This window comes from Myodes glareolus, chromosome 17, assembly GCF_982192425.1.
Source record: "Myodes glareolus chromosome 17, mMyoGla1.1, whole genome shotgun sequence".
In the NCBI taxonomy this organism is placed as follows: Eukaryota; Metazoa; Chordata; class Mammalia; order Rodentia; family Cricetidae; genus Myodes; species Myodes glareolus.
The window spans coordinates 41,501,590-41,522,418 of NC_142042.1; positions in this window are offsets into that span (position 1 = coordinate 41,501,590).

The following is a 20,829-nucleotide window of genomic DNA, read 5'->3' on the forward strand; positions in this document are numbered from 1 at the left end:
CGACTGGTAGGAGGGGAGGAGGCAGGCGGCTCCCGGAGCCGTAAGTAGCTTCCCGCAGTGGCCAGGACTAACCTGTGGGCGCTGGGGCTGGGGTCAAAGGTCGGGAAAGGACCCAGCGTGCCCATGTTCCCGGCAAGCCTGGCGCCGCCTTTGCTCATATTAGAATCCTGGCTCTGTGGATCTGCTGTAGTTTCCCCAGCGGTCACCCTGGCGAGGGGACAGGGTGACAAGCCGTGCAGAGTGTGGTTGTAAATTCCCACGGGAGAGGGCAGTGACTCCTTCCAGGGGTCTGTCCCCAGCCTCTGAGTCTGGAATGCCCCCCCAGGGATCTGCTTTAGTCATCCTCAGTCAACAATGACCTTTCAAGAGTGCTCAAGGGATGCCTAAGTACAAAGTGTGATGACACATACGGATGAAAAATGCCACAATGAAGCACATTACTTAGTAACTAACTCAAGGGTAATTTTTTTTTAAAAAAAAGTAATGCCATGGCGGAGGGGGTGGTGGGATGCATAAAGGAAAGAAAAAGAAGGAGAAAAAAATGCTTCAGACCTCTCAGCGATTGTTGCCAATATTCTTATAAAAGGATTGGTTGGAAAAGTTTACCGAAACGTCATTCAAGCTAGAAAGACAGTTTCATTGCTTGTCTTGGTACACAGTGCTGGCTACTCGGATTTTTCCTGATGGCTTCAGGGCAGTATGCCCTCCTGTCTATCCCTGCTTCCCGAAGTCTGACCTTTTTCCTTCAAGGGTTGTCTGACCTCTGCACGTCTCATTCTAGAAGCCTTTTCGAGCTGGTTCTCCTGTTGCCACTACATTGATTTAATTTTTGCACCATATTAAAACACACACACACACACACACACACCTTAAAATAGAACATGGATGTAAATGAAAAGTCCTAAAACTAGAAGAAAACAAAGGGAAAAAAATCTGCGACCCGTCTAGGCAAAGATTCCTTAGGTATGACATCAAAGACATGGTAAAGAGAGAGAGAAAAGTTATGCCTTAAAAAAATAAAAGCTCCCTTCAAAAGATGAAAGTCATACACTGAGAGAAGAGTATTTGCAAGCCAGAAATTTGGTAAAGGACTTACGCAGAACACACAATACTCAAAGCGCAAAAAGCAGGGTCAGCAAGATGGCTCAACTGGTAGAGGAACTTGTTCCACATATCTGACAACCCGAGTTTGACCCCTGGAGCCTAAAAAAAAAAGAAAAAAAAAACAGTCCCACAGTCACAGTTATCCCCTGCCCTCCAAAGACCTGTACCCCACGACACACACCCTAATAATAAACTAAAGATGGATCAACACGTAATGAATTGTTAAATACAATAGAAAAACAGCTCAACATGAGCAAATGGGCAAAAGAGTTTGAGTGACACCAAATGAGATATACTAATAGCAGATAAGCATTTTAAAATATTTCTAAACATGAATACTAGGGGTATACTTTTGAAAATTCTTTTTAGTTTTTTTTTTTTTTTTTTTTTTTTTTTTAGAAATTCTTTTTTTTGTGTGTGTGAATGTTTGTTGCCTGCATGTTTATCTATCTTCCATGTGTGCTTCTGGTGCCCATAAAGGTCAGAAGAGGGCATCAGAATCCCCGGAACTGGACTTACTGATGGGTATAAGCCACCGTGTTAATGCTGGGAATCAAGCCCCAGATAACTCAGAAACCTACCAAGTCCCACACATCCAGAGCTGAACGCATCCTCTCCATGTGCTGGGTGTTTTTCTCCGTGGTATGTATGTTGGTTGGGATAAGGTTGACATTTGCCCAAGCCAGATATTAGTCACCCCCACATGCAGGGCCATGTCTGCTCTTTCTCGGAAACCATACTTACTGTCCCTATGGTGGTTCACTTCCATTACTCTGTTTCTAGCCATCTTGTCTTCGGAGGAACTTGGGAGTTTCTAGTAAAGATACCACCTAAAGATGTCATCCCCTTTCTAAGCTTCTGTGGAAAGCCAAGAATAATCCCATGCTCCTTTACATAACTCCGAGATTCTCTATGGGATGTTCAGTCCCTGCCTCCCTAGTCTCCTTCCATGCTGTGTACCATGAGCTTTTCTCCAGTGATGCTGACCCACCTGTAGCTCTGTGTCCAAAACATGTAGCCATGTGCAACTTGCTGTCATCTCAGCGTGGAATTCTGTCGTCCATCTTCAGCCTAGCTCTGCACTATTCATCCTTTACACTTAGGTTCTCTAAGCCTCTAAGCAAAGGAGTGTCCTCTATTACAGTACTTCATCTATAAATGAGCTAAGTCTATTTAAAATTGCCTGCCCGTATAGGCCCCGTGCCTAGCAACGGATGGCCAACACAAAACAAACTCAATGACGTATTTGTAGATATGTGTCTCATATTGATTTGCTTGGGCATTTTTTTGTAAATCTTATTAGTCTTTTGACTTGTATATTGTGGTTTCCAGTTGTATTGTGGGTTTTGCTTTTGTGTCTATGTGTGTTATGCTTTTGCACCTTTTAAAATTCTGTTTTGTTTGCTTTTTATTTGCTTGTTTGTTTTCTAAGGAGAAAAAGAAGGCATGAAGTTGGCTTGGGGGCTGGTGGGAAGGATCTGGGGGGAAATGGCAGAGGGGAAACCATAATTAGAATATATTGAATGAATTTTCAATGAAAAATGTAAATAAATAAAATAGCCTTCTCGTATTTCTTTGTGAAAATAATCTCATGAAGTCAGTGCCTTGTCTTCCTCACACCCTCTCCCCTAGGCTCAGCATTGTGCATGCCCATAGTAGGTTTACAGCACGTGTGTATTTATAGAGATCTTTACTAGTACTAAAGAAATTTCTTTCAGTTACACTTCCTGTTTTATGCAATGCAGGTGTGTAATATGTTGAAAGAAAGTCACTGATAGAACTTCAGACGTGAGCATGTCTTGTTCACACCTCTTCAGTAAGCTATTTGTGTTGTAAGGCTTAGGACACACATCATACACACTTTCAATGCACATCATGGAATAGGTCAGCAGAGTTTTCGATGCACTGGTCATTTTTAATGATGTTTTAGATTTTATCGAATCTTTTCTTGTCGATTCATAGTAAGTGGATATTGTCAAAAAGAATAGATAATCCAAACTATAGGAAAAAATGAAGGTCTTCAATAGCAAGAAATTAATCATCATATGTTTAGATAAAGAAGAAATTTTAGTTTCTATGCAAAATTTTCCCAGAAAAACTTAACTTTAGTATAAGATTTGTTGTAAGCCCACTTTTCTACATGCTTTGTCCCTCAATATAAAGGTAATAGCTTTTTCTTTCCTGGGGGTCAAAAAGAGGAAAAGTTGTGTCAATCTTTTCCCCCTTCAGCTTAACAAACATCAGCAGCAAACCTTGCCTAGTCTGTTTTTTGCAGAACCATTCTGTGGGGGTTGGCTGTTTCTCTCACTGTTTTGAACAGCTTTCAAATAGGTTTGCTTCTCCCCCAACCCCCAACAACTTCTTAGGAAACTCTGTAAGCTTAGGAAAGTTGAAACAATTTTACAGTAAGCCTCCACAGCTTCCTAGATTCCACAGCTGTTAAGAGGTCACTGTGTTTGCTTCAGAACACATTTCCCCATAGAGCTGGACATCAGCCCATCTTATTTTTTGAAAAATTTCCAAGGGCCTATCATTTCTTCCCTGACCCAAGCTGAGCTTTGAATGTTTTCCATTAAAACAGCTACCTTTTTAGCAGATGTTGGTTTGCCGTTTTAACAATACTGACTGCAGTTAGAATGCAAACCCATTTCATTATTAGAGCAAATTGCAAGTCTTGTGCAACAGAAAGATTGTAATCATAATAAAAATTGATAATTCCAGGGCTGAAGAAAGATCGGGGGCGGGGAGTCCTTTTTTAACTTAAAGAATGACAGTAATGTATGAAGCCTGAGGATTTTCTATTTCATGTTCCTTTGTTAAGGTAGAAACATAGCAAATCCTTCCCGAGGGTGAGCATTTGTCTGTTTTGTTTTTTTGAGATACCATTTAGATGTGTGCATAGCCTTTGTCAGTAACTCAGTTTTAGTGTCCTCACTGAGAGGAACCTCTCCCCATCTTCTGGCAGTAGTCACACAATGTGGCCAGCAGATGCACACTGTCACAGCACGCTATTCTCTGTGGCTTTTCCCCCCACTGTCATCAACACCGTGCGCTACTTATATTTTAAAGAAATAACATAGCTGAGATGCTTCATTACATCATGGACAAATTGTAATTACCGTGCAGCTAAAAGAAGCCATCCTTCAGTTTTCCTATCTGAGCTTGTGTCTCTGTTGAAAAGAAACCATCAGGGGACTGACTAAACTCCATCTGACCTTATTGTGAATAGAGAATATTATTTTACCCTGACGCTGGCCTTTTAACCTACATGCTCCCACAGATTGCCTTTGTTGGGAGGCAATCTTCATTAATATTCGGAGAGTCTAGAGACCTTGAATTGATTTATAGTCACTATTTTCTACCAAATAAGTGGTAATTAAAGATAACACTCCTCTCGAGGAGACTATATTTACTAAGGTTTAAAATAAAAAGACTTGCTGTCACTTTATTGTGTACTGGCTTACTTAGGGGGAAAATCGCTTTTTATTTATCCAGTGACCTTGTATATTCCTTATATGACCATAGGAAGTATACACATGGAAGAAAACAAAGAGCAAATCCAGAGCTATTTTCTGTGCAATAAAAGGAAAATGTTATTGTCAGTAATCTTGGCTCAATAGGTTGAGGGTAACCAGGTGGAAGGCATCACCTAAAGCCCTATGTTTTTCTGTAAAATGGCTTCCTGAGATGTTCATCTTCCACCACCCACCCACCTGTGTGTGTATTGGGTGCTTATTTCTAAGCCATTTGATAGTTAGTAGTTCCTTCAAAAATCTATGCTAAATAATAATAATAATCAGGGATGGATAGTTTGACTTGGTGATTTCAAACTATGTAGTGTCTGCTTATATTAAATACATATAAATTAGGCCTGATTTTTGTTGGGGAATAGCCTCTCTTTCACTCAAAATCCATGATTGTGTTATTGTTATAATTTTGTATTCTTGTAAACGTTTGTTTTATTTTATATGTATGAGTGTTTTGCCTGTGTTGTATGTATTGCACTGTAGTGCCCATCAGGCCAGAACATGGCATGAGATCCTCTGAGAGGCAGGTGGGAACTGCCATATATGTATCGGGAGCCACCATGTGGATCCTGGATACTGAACATGGGTCACCTATTGGGGTAGCACTCACCCCTAGTCACTAAACCATCATCCATCTAGCCCTGTTGCTTTGCTTAAAGAGACTCTATTTGTGGAGAGGCTGTTACTTTATCATGCAACGCTAAGGAATATGCTAAGTTGCATTTTCTCAAATGGAAAAGAAGGCACACGATAACATTTTTGTTTGATTCTCTGCCTTTAGGAGGATTTGCTGTCTTACAGCGTCTATGATATTGTCCACATGGTTACCAACAATGTTTAACTACGTGTTATATCATGGGTCCTTGCTCAATGAGTTCATCCACCTTTTACTTCTAGTCTGGTTTCTGGCTCCTGACCATGTGTTTATTATTATGCACAAAATCTGACTGAGAGATAGATTTGTGTTTGGAGAGTCTAATACAGAATCCAATCACAGAAGGGTGAACACATACTATTGCCCTGCTACTAGATGTCAAAGTGAGCTTTACAGTTGTAGTCATCTGTAAAAGAAGAATACGTAGATTTGTAGGAAACACGAAATAGATCTCTATTTTGGATTGGAATCAAGTGTTTCAAGATAATTCTCTTTAATACCACCCACTTGACGATCATTATTGCCACAGTATATTGCAAGTGTTCTTGACGATTGTGGAAAAAAAAATGGTATGAAAATGAAACCGAGGGCTGGAGAGATGGCTCAGTGGTTAAGAGGACTCAGTTTGATTCCTAGCACCCACATGGCTCACAATCATCTGTAACTCCAATCCCAAGGGATTTGTATGAGAATGGCCCCCATAGGCGCATATATTTTAATGCTTGGCCCCCAGTTAGTGGAACTGTTTGAGGAGTAGGGATGCCCAGAGAATTGGGAGCTTGGGGGGCAGCAGGGAGGGTGGAAGGGGAAAAGGGAGGAAGCAAGGGGAGTGGGAAAAATACAAGCTTAGTAAAAGAATAAAAAATTAAGTTAGAGAAAAAAAACTATCAAAAAAAAAAGAGTAGGGTTTGTGTCCTTGTTGGGAGGAGGGGTGTCACTGTGGTAGGTAGGTTCTGAAGCTTTAAGAGTCCACTCTGTTCCCAGTTGGCTCTCTCGTGCCTATGGATCAGGATGTCAGTTCTCAGCTGCCGCTCTAGCACAATGACTGCCTGCCTGATGCCATGCTCCCTACCATGCTGGTCATGGACTCACCCTCTGAAAAAACCATAAGCCCTCAATAAACTCTTTCTTATATAAGTTACCTTGGTCCTGGTGTTTTATCATAGCAATAGAAATGTAACTGAGACAGAAGTTGGGAGCAGGGAATAGCCTTTTGCTTTAACAGACCTGACCATGCAGGTTGGGAAAGGACTGAGGAAGACTTTGAACCAAGAAAGTGGTTGAATGATCTAAGTGGGACTTAATAGGCCATCTTGTTAGGAATTTGGAAGACAATAGTAACGAGAGCAATATGGACGTAATAGGTCATCACATTAGGAGGTCTGAAGATGGTGGTGATGACAACATGGACTGGGGACACTCATCGCAAGAGCTTCCCGAGGGCAGTAGTATTAGCAACTGGACTGTATACCTATCTTGTGATATTTTGGTTGATCTTTGCCCCTCTCCTAAGAATCTGTCTTTGGCTATATTGGATGAGTTTGGGGCTAATTTCATTGGCAGAGGAGATTTTAAGGCAGGCTGCAATTGGCTTTGTGGTTTGGTTTTTACTAGTGGTTACTCTTATGTGGGTCTATAATGAAACAGAGCAAGCAGGACAAGAACAAATACAAAAGGTAGAGTTTGAGGAGAAAAGGGGCACCAGGGAATGTAATGTTGGAGCCAAGGCTCATGCTGACACAGATAAGGAAGGCTCATATTCGAAAAGTAGTAAAGGAAATGGTGCCCCAGCGCAGAATTCCACCCAGCTAATCCTGCAGTTTGCCAAAGGAAGAGGCCTGCAGGGTTTTCTGGTTCTAAAGAACAACACAAAATAAATTTCAGGCAAATATAATTTAAGGAACAGAATATTTTCTAGCCCAAGCAAGCAGCATTGGCCATTTGGTTCTGACTTTAGGGTCATGAAAAATACGGGAGCAAAGGGGTTTTGAAATCTTCCTCCGTGGTTAAGGTATGATTGAAGTCACTAAGGCCACATGAGTGGAAGGAAGGGGAGTCCCTGCATGGAGGCCAGGAGAGGCCATTGCCTGAAGCAGAGAAAGTGGAGCCTAGATTTTGTTGTAGACACCAAGATATTGGAGATGCCAGAACTGTGGGCTTCCTGCCAAAAAGAGCTGCACACATAGAGTGGAATCAGCCGAAGAGAGCGGGTATATGTTGCAGTTAGCAAAAATGGAAGGGACGAGGCATCTGAGCCCTTTGACGTCAGATATAGAGCTACAGGATTTGGATTTTGTCCTGCTGGGATTTGTTTTCTTTTTGGTCAAATATTTTCTTACTATGCTCCAATTCCTCCCTTTTGGGATGAAATATATATTCTTTGTCATCGTATGTTGGAAATCTGTAGCTTGTTTTTTGATTTTGCAGGGGTTTACAGTTAAGCTATTGCCTTGGATCACAAAAGAGACTTTGGAATTTGGACTTTTAAACTGTGTTGAGACTGCGAAAGACTATGGGGACTTTTAAAGTTGAACTAAATGTGTTTCGCATTATAATATGGCCACAGGCCTATGGGGACCAGGGAGTGGAATGTGATGGTTTGAATAAAAATGACCCCTGTCTTAGCTAGGCTGTCTATTGCTGTAAAGATAGACCACAACCAGAGCAGCTCTTATAAAGGAAAACATGTAAATGGGGTGCCTGACAGTTTCAGAGCTGTAGTTCATTACCATCATGGTGGGATATGGCGGTGTGCAGGCAGACACGGTGCTGGAGAAGAAGCTAAGCGTCCTTGATCCTCAGACAACGGGAAATGGACTGAGTGTCACACTGAACAAACGAGACCTCAAAGCCTATCCCTACAGGCATGTGTTCCCTCCAGTAAGGTCACACCTACTCCAACAAAGCCATACCTCCTAATAGTGCCCCTCCCAGTGAGTTTTGGGGGGCTAATTACATTCAAGCTACCACAGCTCCCATAGCTTCAAATATTTTACTGCTTGGTCTCCAGTTGGTGGAATTGTTTTGGACAGATTTGGGGGTATGACCTTGTTTGAGGAGGTGCATCACTGAGGACAGGTTTTGAAGTTTCAATACCTCATACCATTCCTTCCATGCCTCATGCCTGTCTGCCTGCTGCCGTGCTCCCTACACTCTGAAAATGTAAGCCCCCAATAAACTCTTCCTTCCATCAGTTGCCTTGGTCATGATGTTTTATTATGGCATAGAAATGAAACCAAGACAGAATCTGAATCCACCTTGTGGCCCATGGAGGCACTAAACACACATGGTACACAACATACCTCCAGACCAAATTCTCATTCACACAAAATAAAAAAAAATGAATAATAAATAAATAAATAAATTTCCTTTAAATATACCTCATCCTGGGCCTAATCAACCTACATTTCCTAAAGGAAGCCTACCACTTTCTGTAGTAGACATGTCTTCTCTCTCAACACTGCTTCCTTTTTCTCTAGCTTCACCTCATACTGTTCTGCTTACTGCACACCTTCACAGGTAACTGTTAGGCTCTGACTCTATTTAAAACAATTCTTTGCTCACAGTTTATTCCCTATTTTAACTTGTAACCATTGCTACTCCCGTGGGCTTATGGCCACTTCATAACACAACACAAAATGCATTCAGTCCAACTTTGAAAGCCCTCAGAGTCTGTGACAGTACTAACATTGTTCTGAGACTCAAGCCTTTCTTTTAACTGTGAGCCTCTGTCTTCTAATACACAACTACACAGGACAAACATTCCCATTCCAAAAAGAAGAGGAATGTGATAAAGAAAGATTGGGCTAAAGCAAGATCCAAGCCCAATAGGGCAAATGCCAATCTCTGAAGCTTCATGTATATCACCAGAGCCCCATGGTGGAATCGTCTGGGTTCTAAAGGGCTTGGTTAGCCCTGTCTCTCCATCTCTGCTGCCTGCAGCAGATACAGTTTTTCTCAGGATAGCTCTGCTCTGAGCTTTTCTCTGAACTTTTCATAGTCCTGGTGTCTTTAGCATCTTGAAGTCTCCACTGCAACTTAGAGTTTATCTTTACAGCTTTGCTCAGTGACCTCTCAGTGCCTGCTTGCACAGGGATCCAGCCTTGTTATCTGTTGCTTGGTTTCAGTGACTTTCTGGAAACTTGCACAAGCCCCCGTGACCCATAACTCTTACACTTTGCATGACTTCAAAGTTAACAAATAGTGCTGGCACAACTGGATATCAACATGTAGAAGAATGAAAATAGACCCATATCTATCACTATGCACAAAACTCAAGCTCAAATGGATCAAAAATCTCAACACAAAGCCAGCCACATTGAACCTTATAGAAAAGAAAGTGGGAAGTACACTTGAATGCATTGGCTCAGAAGACCACTTCCTAAATAGAACCCTAGCAGCACAGACACTGAGAGAAACAATTAATAAATGGGACTTCCTGAAACTGAAAAGCTTCTGTAAAGCAAAGGACATGGTCAACAAGACAAAACAACAGCCTACAGAATGGGAAAAGATCTTCACTAACCTCACATCAGATAGAGGTCTGATCTCCAAAATTTACAAAGAACTCAAAGGTTCATCAAAGGAACAAATAATCCAATAAAAAAATGGAGTACAGACCTAACAGAGAACTCTCAACAGAGGAATCTAAAATGGCTGAAAGACACTTAAGGAAATGTTTAACATCCTTAGTCACCAGAGAAATGCAAATCAAAACGGCTTTGAGATTCCATCTTACACCTGTAAGAATGGCCAAGATCAAAAACACTGATGACAACTTGTACTGGAGATTTGGGGGGTAAAGGGAACACTCCTGCATTTCTGGTGGGAGTGCAAACTGGTTCAGCCCCTTTGGATGTCAGTGTGACGATTTCTCAGAAAATTAGGAAACAACCTTCCTCAAGACCCAGTAATACCACTTTTGGGTATATATCCAAAGGATGCTCAATCGTGCCACAAGGACATGTGCTCAAGAATGTTCATAGCAGCTTTGTTTGTCATAGCCAGAACATGGACACAACCTAAATGCCCCTCGACCAAAGAGTGGATGAGGAAAATGTGGTACGTTTGCACAATGGAGTACTACACAGCCGGAAAAAAATAACGACATCTTGAATTTTGCAGGAAAATGGATGGAGCTAGAAAACATCATTTTGAGTGAGGTAACCCAGACCCAGAAAGACAATTATCACATGTACTCACTCAAAATTGGTTTTAAAACATAAAGTAAAGAAAACCAGCCCATAAATCACAATTTCAGAGAACCTCGACAATAATGAGGACCCTAAGAGAGACATACATAGATCTAATCTACATGGGAAGTAGAAACAGACAAGATCTCCTGAGTAAATTGGGAACATCGGGACCTTGCGAGAGGGTTGAAGGGGAGAGGAGAGGTAAGGAGGGGAGCAGTAAAAAAATGTAGAGCTCAATGAAAAGTCAATAAAAACAAGTTGACAGCATGGAACTAACATGGCAAGATCCTGCTATCAACCCCATTCTACCATAGTTACAGTGACCTCTATGTGCCTTGGCTGAACCAGACAAAAGTATTTACCTAGCTTGTTCCTCGTTGGAGTGTTCAGCTGTTATTTACTAGAGACACTTGTCTTTGATTATACATCTTAATAGTGTTTTAGAAAAAAAATCTATTTTTAAGTAGTCTTTTTGTTTGTTTGTTTTACTTTTTGAAATGGGGTTTAATGTATCCCAGGCTAGCTTTCTAATTTGCTATGTAGCTAAATTTGACCTTGAACTTCTGGTCCTGCTGCCTCCACTTTTCTAGTGATAAGGCTGTCGTTGGATGCCACTGTTTCCGTTTGATATATTCTTGGGGATGGAAGCCAGGATTTCACACATGTCCAACAAGATGTCTAACTAACTGAGCTACGGAGCTAGTCCTAGTCTTTGTAAATGTAAAGAATAGCATTAATAAAAGGACTTTTCTTGAGGTATTGGAGAGGTGGCTCAGTGACTAAGAACGCGTGCTGCTCCTGCAGAGGACCCAGCTTCCATTCCCAGGATCCACAACTGGTGACTCACAAGTGTCTGTAGCTCCCATTCTGGAGGATCTGATGCCTTCTTCTGGTTCTATAGACACCTGCACGCAGATGGTGCACATACATATATGCAGGCACACACGAACAAATACAAAGAAAATTATTTATTTAAATTATGACTCTCTACCAAAGATTTTACACATGCATGGTTTTCAGAAGTAGTTATTGTATAATAATATATAAATAATTTTATTTATGAGTTTATATCTATAAGGATTAGTTTGTAAGTTAAGTGGAGATAATCTACTCTAGTACTAATGGTAAAAAAGAAAATAATTTGTTAAATTTTAGTTTTATTTTTAAGTTCCTTTGGCCTTTCTCCTGACTTGTGGAAGTACCCTTTAGGGAGCAGTTTTAGCCATACATAGGCCAACATAATTGTTATGTCTATTTTAAGTTCTGAAGAACTATATATTAAGTTATGATTTCTGTGATAAGATATTAAGTTCCTATGTCAAACAAAGTTCTAGTGATTATGAAATGCATATATTTTGATGGCGATTTAACTCCTAGAAGCATTTTTTAACAACATTATAGACAAACAAATATGTCTTGATTAAAAGCCCATCATCCTAAGTAACCACTTGCCCTAAAACTACTTTTTATTAAATGTTTGTATTCATTCAGCTAAACTTTAAGTGTGGCCACTTAACAAAGGTAGCTGTGTAGCAAATACTTTGACTTTTTCTTGGCCCTGGAAAAATGCTTAGACTACAATAGATATTTTTAAGGCAACATCATTACTATTGAACACATTAGCATTTCTTCCAGCAACGACAAAAATAAATAAAAGGCTGTGGATTGTTCTCTGAAAGGTATTGTAAGTATTTCTGTTGCAATGTCTAGATTTTCACCTGTGACATGAAGCCAGTTCCCATAATGCTTGGCATCTGAACAGGCGTGACTGCACCTGTTGCTGGGCTAGCCATTTGGGGAGTGGTTGAGTCTTGGGGAAGACCCAAATAATTTGGCGATGGGAGGGGAAGTCCCAGCTGAAGGAAGGGAAAGCCGCTTGTGGAGCACATCAGTTACTGTTCCTACCAGTGTTTTGTAAGCAGACATTTACTCTTACAATCAGTCCCCTTTTCCCAAGCATCTTAGAAACAGATCGTGCTAGATTATGAATGATGAGAAAAATGTCAAAATTCATGAACATTTTTAGGCTTTTGTGCTGCCTTATAATTGTACTAGATAGCATTGATCTGCTGAATGGTCTCTGCATCTCTCTGGGCATTTCACATTATCTGGCTCTCTGACGGCTTGTCAGCATTTGTATCCTTTAGTTCGCCTTGGAGTGTTAGGTTTCATCTTCACTCCTTCAATGTTTGTTGTTTTCTTTAATCTGTGAGATTACTATATTTCCATCCTTTCCCCTTTTCCTTTCCTCTCTCCAAAACTTCTAGCTTTCCTTTAAATTAATGTTTTTTCATTAATTGTTGTTGTATACATATTTACACATATATGCATACACATGTATACACACACACCCACACCCACACCCACACACCCACCCACCCACCCACACACACACACACACACACACACACACACACGTATAAGCAGTCTGTAGACCGTTACTTGTATGTGCGTTTTCAGGGCTGCGGTAACAGCTGGCGTGCTCTCCCCTAGAGAAGACTATTTCTCCCACTCTCAGCGTTCCTTAGTTGTCTGGAGCTCTCTGTGCAGTGTTGAAGCATCGCGGGCTTTCCCATCCTCCTTGGCATGTCTGTTGATGTTGTCCTTGTTTGGCTCCTGTTTAGGCACTCATGCTGGTGAGACTTTATAGGATACAAGGAGTTATTTCAATCTGTTTGAATTTGTAGAGTTTTGGTTTCTGTCCCAGTATATGGTCGATTAAAAAAAATCTTACATGTGTTGCTTAGTAGAATATGTGGTTTGATGTTTGGGTGGAATTCTATAGACATCTGTTATTTCAATTTGATGTACGATAAAAATTAATTCTGATCTATCCTCCTTCCCTCCCTCCCTCCCTCCCTCCCTCCCTCCCTCCCTCTCTCCCTTCTTCCCTCCATTCATTTTTCTTTCTGGTCCAAGTGACCTGTCCATTATTATTTTGAAATGAAATTGGATGCACCAGCATGCTGAAGATGCTAAGCTGCCTTGGCTAACTGTCCCTTGACCGGAATGCAGTGTCCCCTTCATCTCTTCTGACTGGTTTCTCTTTGAAGTCTCTTCTGTCACACCTTAGAGTAACAATGCTTTGCTTGCTTCCTGGTCACATCGGACTTGAGTATTTGGTAGGTAGTATGACTCAAACCTGAGATTTTCTAGAGAAGAAATGGTCTCAAAAGTACTGTGTCAACTCCTGCCTGAGTTTCTGGGTTTTCAGGCTGCTCATCAGCTCACACTGAAAACATCTCAGGCTAATCCCCCTCAACCCTGCGCATCACTACCTTACAGTACACCAGGCCCTCTAATCAAGAGTCAGAGCTTTAGAATAGTTTCTTTGAAAACACACACTTTATATGCACACACTATACATATGCACGTATTTATCCTTTTGAATCTCTTTCTCTAAAGAGCTCTGATTGTAAACCCCTTTGTTTTTCTTTATCATGCTGTCTCTAGAAGCATGATACATAAGAAGTCATCTGTGTCTTTGAATTCATGATACTTCAGTTTCTTACATGAACTAAATCTCATTTTGTCTTTTCGATGTCTCCGCCTGATGCCTCCTTTGTTAGCTTTCAGCACTGTGACAAAATACTTGAGGAACTTAATAGAAAGGAGAAAGAGTGATGTGGGCTCACAGTTTCAGAAGCTTCAGCTTGCAGTCCCTTGCCCACACTGCCTTGGAGCTGAGACAAAGCTGAACATGGCAGTGGAAGAACAGTAGAGGCAAGGTGCTTCCAGCAGCTGGAAAGAAAACTGCAAGGAGCCTAGTACAAAATGGAGCCCTGAAAAGCACACTGCCAATAACTGGCTTTCTCCTGATGGGCCCTACTTTCTAGTGGTCTATTCAGCCCTCTTGATCCAGTCACCCCTGAACACTGCTTCACTGGGAGAAGCCTTCAACATATTGAGACTTTGAAAGATATACCAGATCCAAACTGTCATGTCCCAAACCTGTCTTAACTCTTAACGGAACCTAATGGAATGTTTTCTTCTCTCTGTGCTAACTCCTTTTATTCCTCCTTTCCTTTCTCAACTAGTGACAATTCTATACTTAAGTAGAATTCTCCAAGCTGTTGTGTTCATCCTTCTCTTAATTTATTATTTCTTTATGTTATTTCTAACATTCATTTAGCATACAATCCAATGGGCTTCATTATGGCACTTCCTTCTGTATATTGCATTAATGGTACCTGGTTCGAGTTTTTCCTCTCTCATTACCCACCCTATACCCCTGTCCTCTATTCTTATTATATATATATTACATTAACTTCTCTCCACCCTGTCTTAAACTCTCTTCCAGACCTCGCACAATGTCCCTTCTAACTCTATGATTCACAGGCACCTACACAAATAGAATTTAAAATCTAGGTTCCACAAATGAAAGAAAATGAAGAATTTGTCTTTCTGAATTTCACCAATGATCTCTAGATCTCTCATTTTCTTAATAAATGTAATATTTCATTTTCTTTATGGCTGTATAAAACTCCATTGAGCATATGAAACATTTTCTTTATCCACTCATCAGCTGATGGACACTTGGGCTGGTTCCATTTCCTTGGCTCTTGTGAATAAGGCAATAGTAAGCATAGATGAGCAAATATGTCTATGAGACCTTGACTTAGAATCCTGGTACACACCTGAGCATTGTAGTAGCTGAGTCATTTGGTATAGTTCTATTTTTGTCTTTTCAAGACACCTCTGCGCTCATTTCCATAGTAGTTGCATTAGTGTACATTCACACCAGCAGTGTGCGAAGGTTCCTCTTTCCCCACATCCTCATTAGCTTTCGATGGCATTTGCTTTCCTCTTTAAGGCATTATCTATCTATCATCTATCTATCTATCTATCTATCTATCTATCTATCTATCTATCTATCTATCATCTATCTATCTATAATGGGGGTATGTGTGGGGGTGCACCCATGCCATGGTTGTGTGTTTGTGTGTGTGTGTGTGTGTGTGTGTGTGTGTGCATGTGTTTGTCTGTAGATTAGAAGACAATTTTGTGGAGTCAATTCTTTCTTATCTCCTTCCACCTTTGCCTCCTGTAAAATGGACCACATTCTAGACACAAATCAAATCTTACTAAATAGAATGTACTGAGGTAATTTCTTGTATCAGATCAAATCAGAGTGCAACACAACTAGAAACAAATAGCAGTATAAACTGCAGGAACAATTCAAGCACGTGAAGACACTAGGGTGGCTACACGGGCTTGTTTTGACTATCTGTTAGCTTGATAGATCGTTTCCCACTAACTGACTTGCCATCCGTCTTCACCAGAGAGGGGTGTTTCTTGGAGACAGCAATTATTTGGATCTTCTTTTTCAGTGCATTCACCCAGTGAATGTGTGTCTTTATTAGTGAACTGAGGCCATGAAGTTAGTGCACACTTAAAAATCCAAAACTCCTGTCTCAAAACCACCAAACATTAAAAATAAAAGAAATAGAGTTTAAAATAAAGCCACATAAAGATGGAAAACACACAGAGCATCTGGATACTGTATGGTATTATGTTGTCTTTGAATTGCTTGACAGCTGAGGAAGGAGCAAAAAGGTACAAAGCCACGTGGCTAACTCAGACAAGAATTGTGGGCTAATGTAAGTTATAAGAATTAGTTTATAAGAAGCTTGAGCTAATGGGCCAATCAATTTATAACAAAAAAAATCTAGTGCAGGAATTTCATAAAAGGTAAGGTTAAGTCTTCATTAAATAAAACACAAGGAAGACTATGAAGACACTGGATCATGTGATTAAGAGAGTGTACTGTTTCACAGTAACAATAGTGACAACAGAAGACCTCTAAGCAAGAGGAACTGTTTGTGGTGCTCACAAACAGAAGCCTGAATCCGAGTCACCACGGATGTTGCCCCCTGTGAAGGCCCTAGAAAGAGCCCTCTCTGGCCTCTTCTAATTCCCAGTGTTCGGTAAAGTCCTAGTTAGTCCTGATCTCTCTGTGACTTATAGGTGAATCAGTTGTTTCTGCCTCTTCCTTCGTGTGACCATGTTTCTGCTGTATGTCTTTGCCTGTTTACCTAAATTGCCCTCTTCTTGGGATAATGTATATTTGATTAGAACCCACCTCAATCCAGTATGATTTCATCCTAATTTAATTTTATGCAAATAGTTTCAATTAAGATAATTTTCACGGATTCCAGGTAGGCAGGAATTTCTGGACAACATTCTTCAATGTAGTCCATAGTTGCTTCAGAGTCATGAAGTCATGGGAAACGATGCTGCAAGATACTAAGATAGAAATGACTTTTTCGCCCTGGATATTTATTAGAAAAGACAAAAAAAAGACAAATATATCTTGTAGTAAAAACTACATTGAGAAAGACAAATATAGTGGTAAGTTATACAGATATAAGCTTAGAAATCGATATATAAACAAAGATACGTGTGTGTGTGTGTGTGTGTGTGTGTGTGTGTGTGTATTTAAAAGCTAAGCATACTTTGAGTCAAAATTGAGTGAAAGAAGAGAGAGTTGCCAGGTAAGGGCTCTCTAGCTACAAAAGACTCAGGCATCTGTTTCTCTGAGATAAGAGGATAGATTGCATTTTGTATTTGAAGAAACTGATGACTACAATTAATCGTACAATCTTCAAAATGCTATCTGCCTCAGTTTTTGTGTGACTGTACTTTGTAGATATTAGTCATATATCTCAAAAATGCTCTTTTTTCCCTCGTAAAGAAAAATCCTAAAAGAATTACTCACAATTAGAATGGACTATAATCAACATGTTGAATCCAAGTTGTGCTTTGTAATTTTCTTAAAGAAAATAATCATTTAGACACACTAGGGAACTTAGTCTAGAGTCTTGAAACCTATAATTTCATACTGTTTGTATGTAAACATATTTTTAAAATATTTTTTAAAAAATACAAGTCTTATGTGGTTGTATTCTAGCTCAAATTAAGATCTGTGTGTCCGTGATGGTATGTATATTTCAAAGCTCTGGAAATGTTAACATGTAGCTTCCTGTTTATCTTTAACATTGTGAGACGGAGTGGAATGTCATCCTTTGTATGAATCTTCATGAGAAAGAGAAGAATATAAGTTTCCTGATAATAACATGGCAGTGTTTCTGGGGTTTAGTTTTTAATTTTACATAAGCGATGATGAACATGTCTATGGAAACTAAATACATTCACATTATACATTTATTTGGAAATATTTTCTTTCTAGCTTTTAAATCTTGCAGATTTGATCAAGTCTTAAAAATGAGTAGAATTTGGTGCTAAACGCCTTCTAAATATTTATGTTTATAAATAAATCTCAGCCTTGGTCAGGGGGAAGCAGTTAAGGCAGAGTCTCATACTTTTAGTGGTGTTGAGAACAAATGGACTGAGAACTTGGCCTTAAATGGAATTCTTGAATCAGCCGCTGCTAAGCTCAAGAAACAATGCCGAAGGAGAGCAGAAAGAATGGAAGAGCCGGAAGATGAGGAGGAGTGTGGTTAAAACTCTGTCTCCTAGCCACAACCCACCCACAGCACTCATGAGCTTCCTGCAGCTTCAATTGCTAGTACAAACCTGTAGGTGATCGTTCCCACTACCATTCCATCATCACGGATAAAGCTTGGAGGCTCCACTCCAACTCAGGAGCTATTGGCAGTTGATGGCCACTGGAGGAGGGGGAGTCATTTTCCTCAGTCCCTTGTTCACTGATATGTTGCCCAGCTCTGGTAATTGATCTCACACCCATGATCATGCAAATAACCACAATCAAACTTAGTGGTCCAGTTGGAAAAATGCATGAAAGTGGGGGGGACACACTGGAAAGAAGAGATTTTGCGTGCATGGGAAAGGAACAAGAGAGGGTAATAGGGGGACAAATATGATCAAAACACATTGTACACACATATGAAAGTATCAGAAAATACAAATGTTTTAAGGAATGGATAGATGGATCATTGGGTAACAGCTTCACAAGCATAATGACCTAAGTGTGCTTCCCAGATATAGTATTTTATATACCTACCTACTTACCTACCTATATACATCCATACATACACACATGTGCACTGCAGTAGCCCAAAGTACAAGGTAGAAAGAGAACTGATTTTGAAAAGACACCCTCTGACCTCCACATGTGCAGCACTACACACATACATACTCTCTCAGTAAAATAAAAAAGAAATAAAAGTTTCGAAAAACTGATTTAAAAAGTAGAATTTAATAAACACTACATTTACAATGAGAGAATAGATGGTTTTAACACTGTTAACTGTTGAATAATACATTTTAAACATAATTTTAATATACTACGATATATTTCTTTTTTTTTGAAAGTAATTTTATTAAATTATAAAAGTTTCCATTTACGCCCCTCTTCCCAACACCCTCCCACTCCCCCCACTCCCTCTCCTCCTCCCTCTTTGTCCCTAAGGGCAGTCAGGGTTTCCTGCCCTGTGGGAAGTTCAAGTTCCTCCCGCCTCCCTCCAGGTCCAGGAAGGTGAGTATCCAAACAGACTGGATCCCCAAAATCCAGTATATGCAGAGGAAACAAGTCCCAGTGTCATTGTCAATGGCTTTTCAGAAAGACTCCGGGCCAGCCACATTCAGAGAATCCGGCCACATTCAGAGAATCTGGTTGGATCGCGTCCTCGTTCAGTCGCAGTCCAACTCGCCTTAGTAAACTCTCATTAGATCCGTCCCCTTGTATCAGTCCTTATTTCCTTTTTCATTTTCTTCGTCCTTCTGCTCCTCATTTGGACCTTGGGGGGCTCAGTCCGGTGCTCCAATGTGGGTCTCCGTCTGTATCGCCATCCATCGCCAGATGAAGGATCCCTCCATTGTATCTTCTGGTACCACTACGATATATTTCTTGTGATAAGATACAGCCTATATTTTATAAGTTTGAAGTTCATACGCATTAGTATTTAGATTTGTAATGAATCATGGAGGTCACCATTTGTGCCGTTTTCCAGACCGAGAAGAGGTTGTGCAAAGCAATGCAGTGGGCTACCCTGAGCCAAGAATTCCTAGGCTGTGGATTCCGACCTCCAGGCTTTTTCCCCAAGCAGCTTACATGCAGTTGTACATAATGATTTACTCACTTAATTCCCAGAATCACTGCTTTAGTTACTATTTTGTTGCTATAAAGAGACATCATGACTAAGGCTAAGAAAGTATTTAATTGGGGACTTGAGTACATTTTCAGAGGATAAGCCCATGATCATCACGGCAAAAAAAAAAGCATGATGGCAGACAGACAAACATGGTTTCAGAGCATGAGCTGAGAACTGACATGATCCGCAAACAGGAGGTAGAGAGAACAAGGCTTGGCCTGGAGTGGGCTTTTGAAACTCCAGAGTCCACCCCTAGAGACACACCTCTTCCATCATGGTCACACCTGCTAATCCTTCCTAAAACAGCCCCACTAACAGGGGAGCAAGCATTCAAACACGTGAGCCTGTGGGGCCATTCTCATTCAAACCATCGTAATCACATCACAAACAAAAGCCCAGGATGTGGAAGTCAGCCAGGCTAGGATGCTCAAACACTAAATGAAGGCACTGTGGTGAGTTCTCATAGCGTGTACTCACATGTAGCTTTGGAGCCTGTGCTGGAATTAAGTCTTGTAGACCAGGCTGGCCTTGAACTCACAGAGATCCACCCGGCCTCTGCCCCGCAAGTGCTGGGATTAAAGGCACGTGCACCACCACCGCCTGGCTGCCTGCATGTTTTTTGAAAGAAAAAATTGATGGGACTGAGTTTGTAGGTTAATAGTTTTGTTCTTCCCTTTCAGCACCTTGAAGAGCCTTTTCACTTTATTTTGGCCTACATAGTTCCTGATAAGGAATCAGCTGTCACCTCTGTTTTCTTCCCTCTGAAGGCTGTGTATTTAAAACTCTTAGCACCAACTTTCTGAAGTTTAGCTATGGCTTATTTTATAGTGATTTAGTTTGTTGCTTCTGCTTGAGGTTAATTTTGATTCTTGGATCTACAGGTTTATAGGTTGTATTGGGATCATGTTAGCTATTATTTTTTAAAAACATATGCGTGCCTTTTGTAAAAATTCAAGTCTTTCCTTCTGGAGTTGCAATTATGTATATGAGATTGTTTTAAAATCACAATGTCTCATTTTTCTGCAGCTCTTTTTTTCTCCGTGTACTTTATTTTGCACATCTAATATTGGTATGATCCTCATTTCATTTTCAATGACTTTTTATACAGTACAATCTCATATAGTTTGTATTTAAAATATTACATTTTCATCCTTGTAAGATTTTTTTTGTATCATAGATTTTCTTTACCTGATCTCCATGTTTTCCTTTACAACTTAGCCTGCTTATAATAGATAAGGTAATTACTTTTAAGGTTCAAAAGAACCTTTCTATCA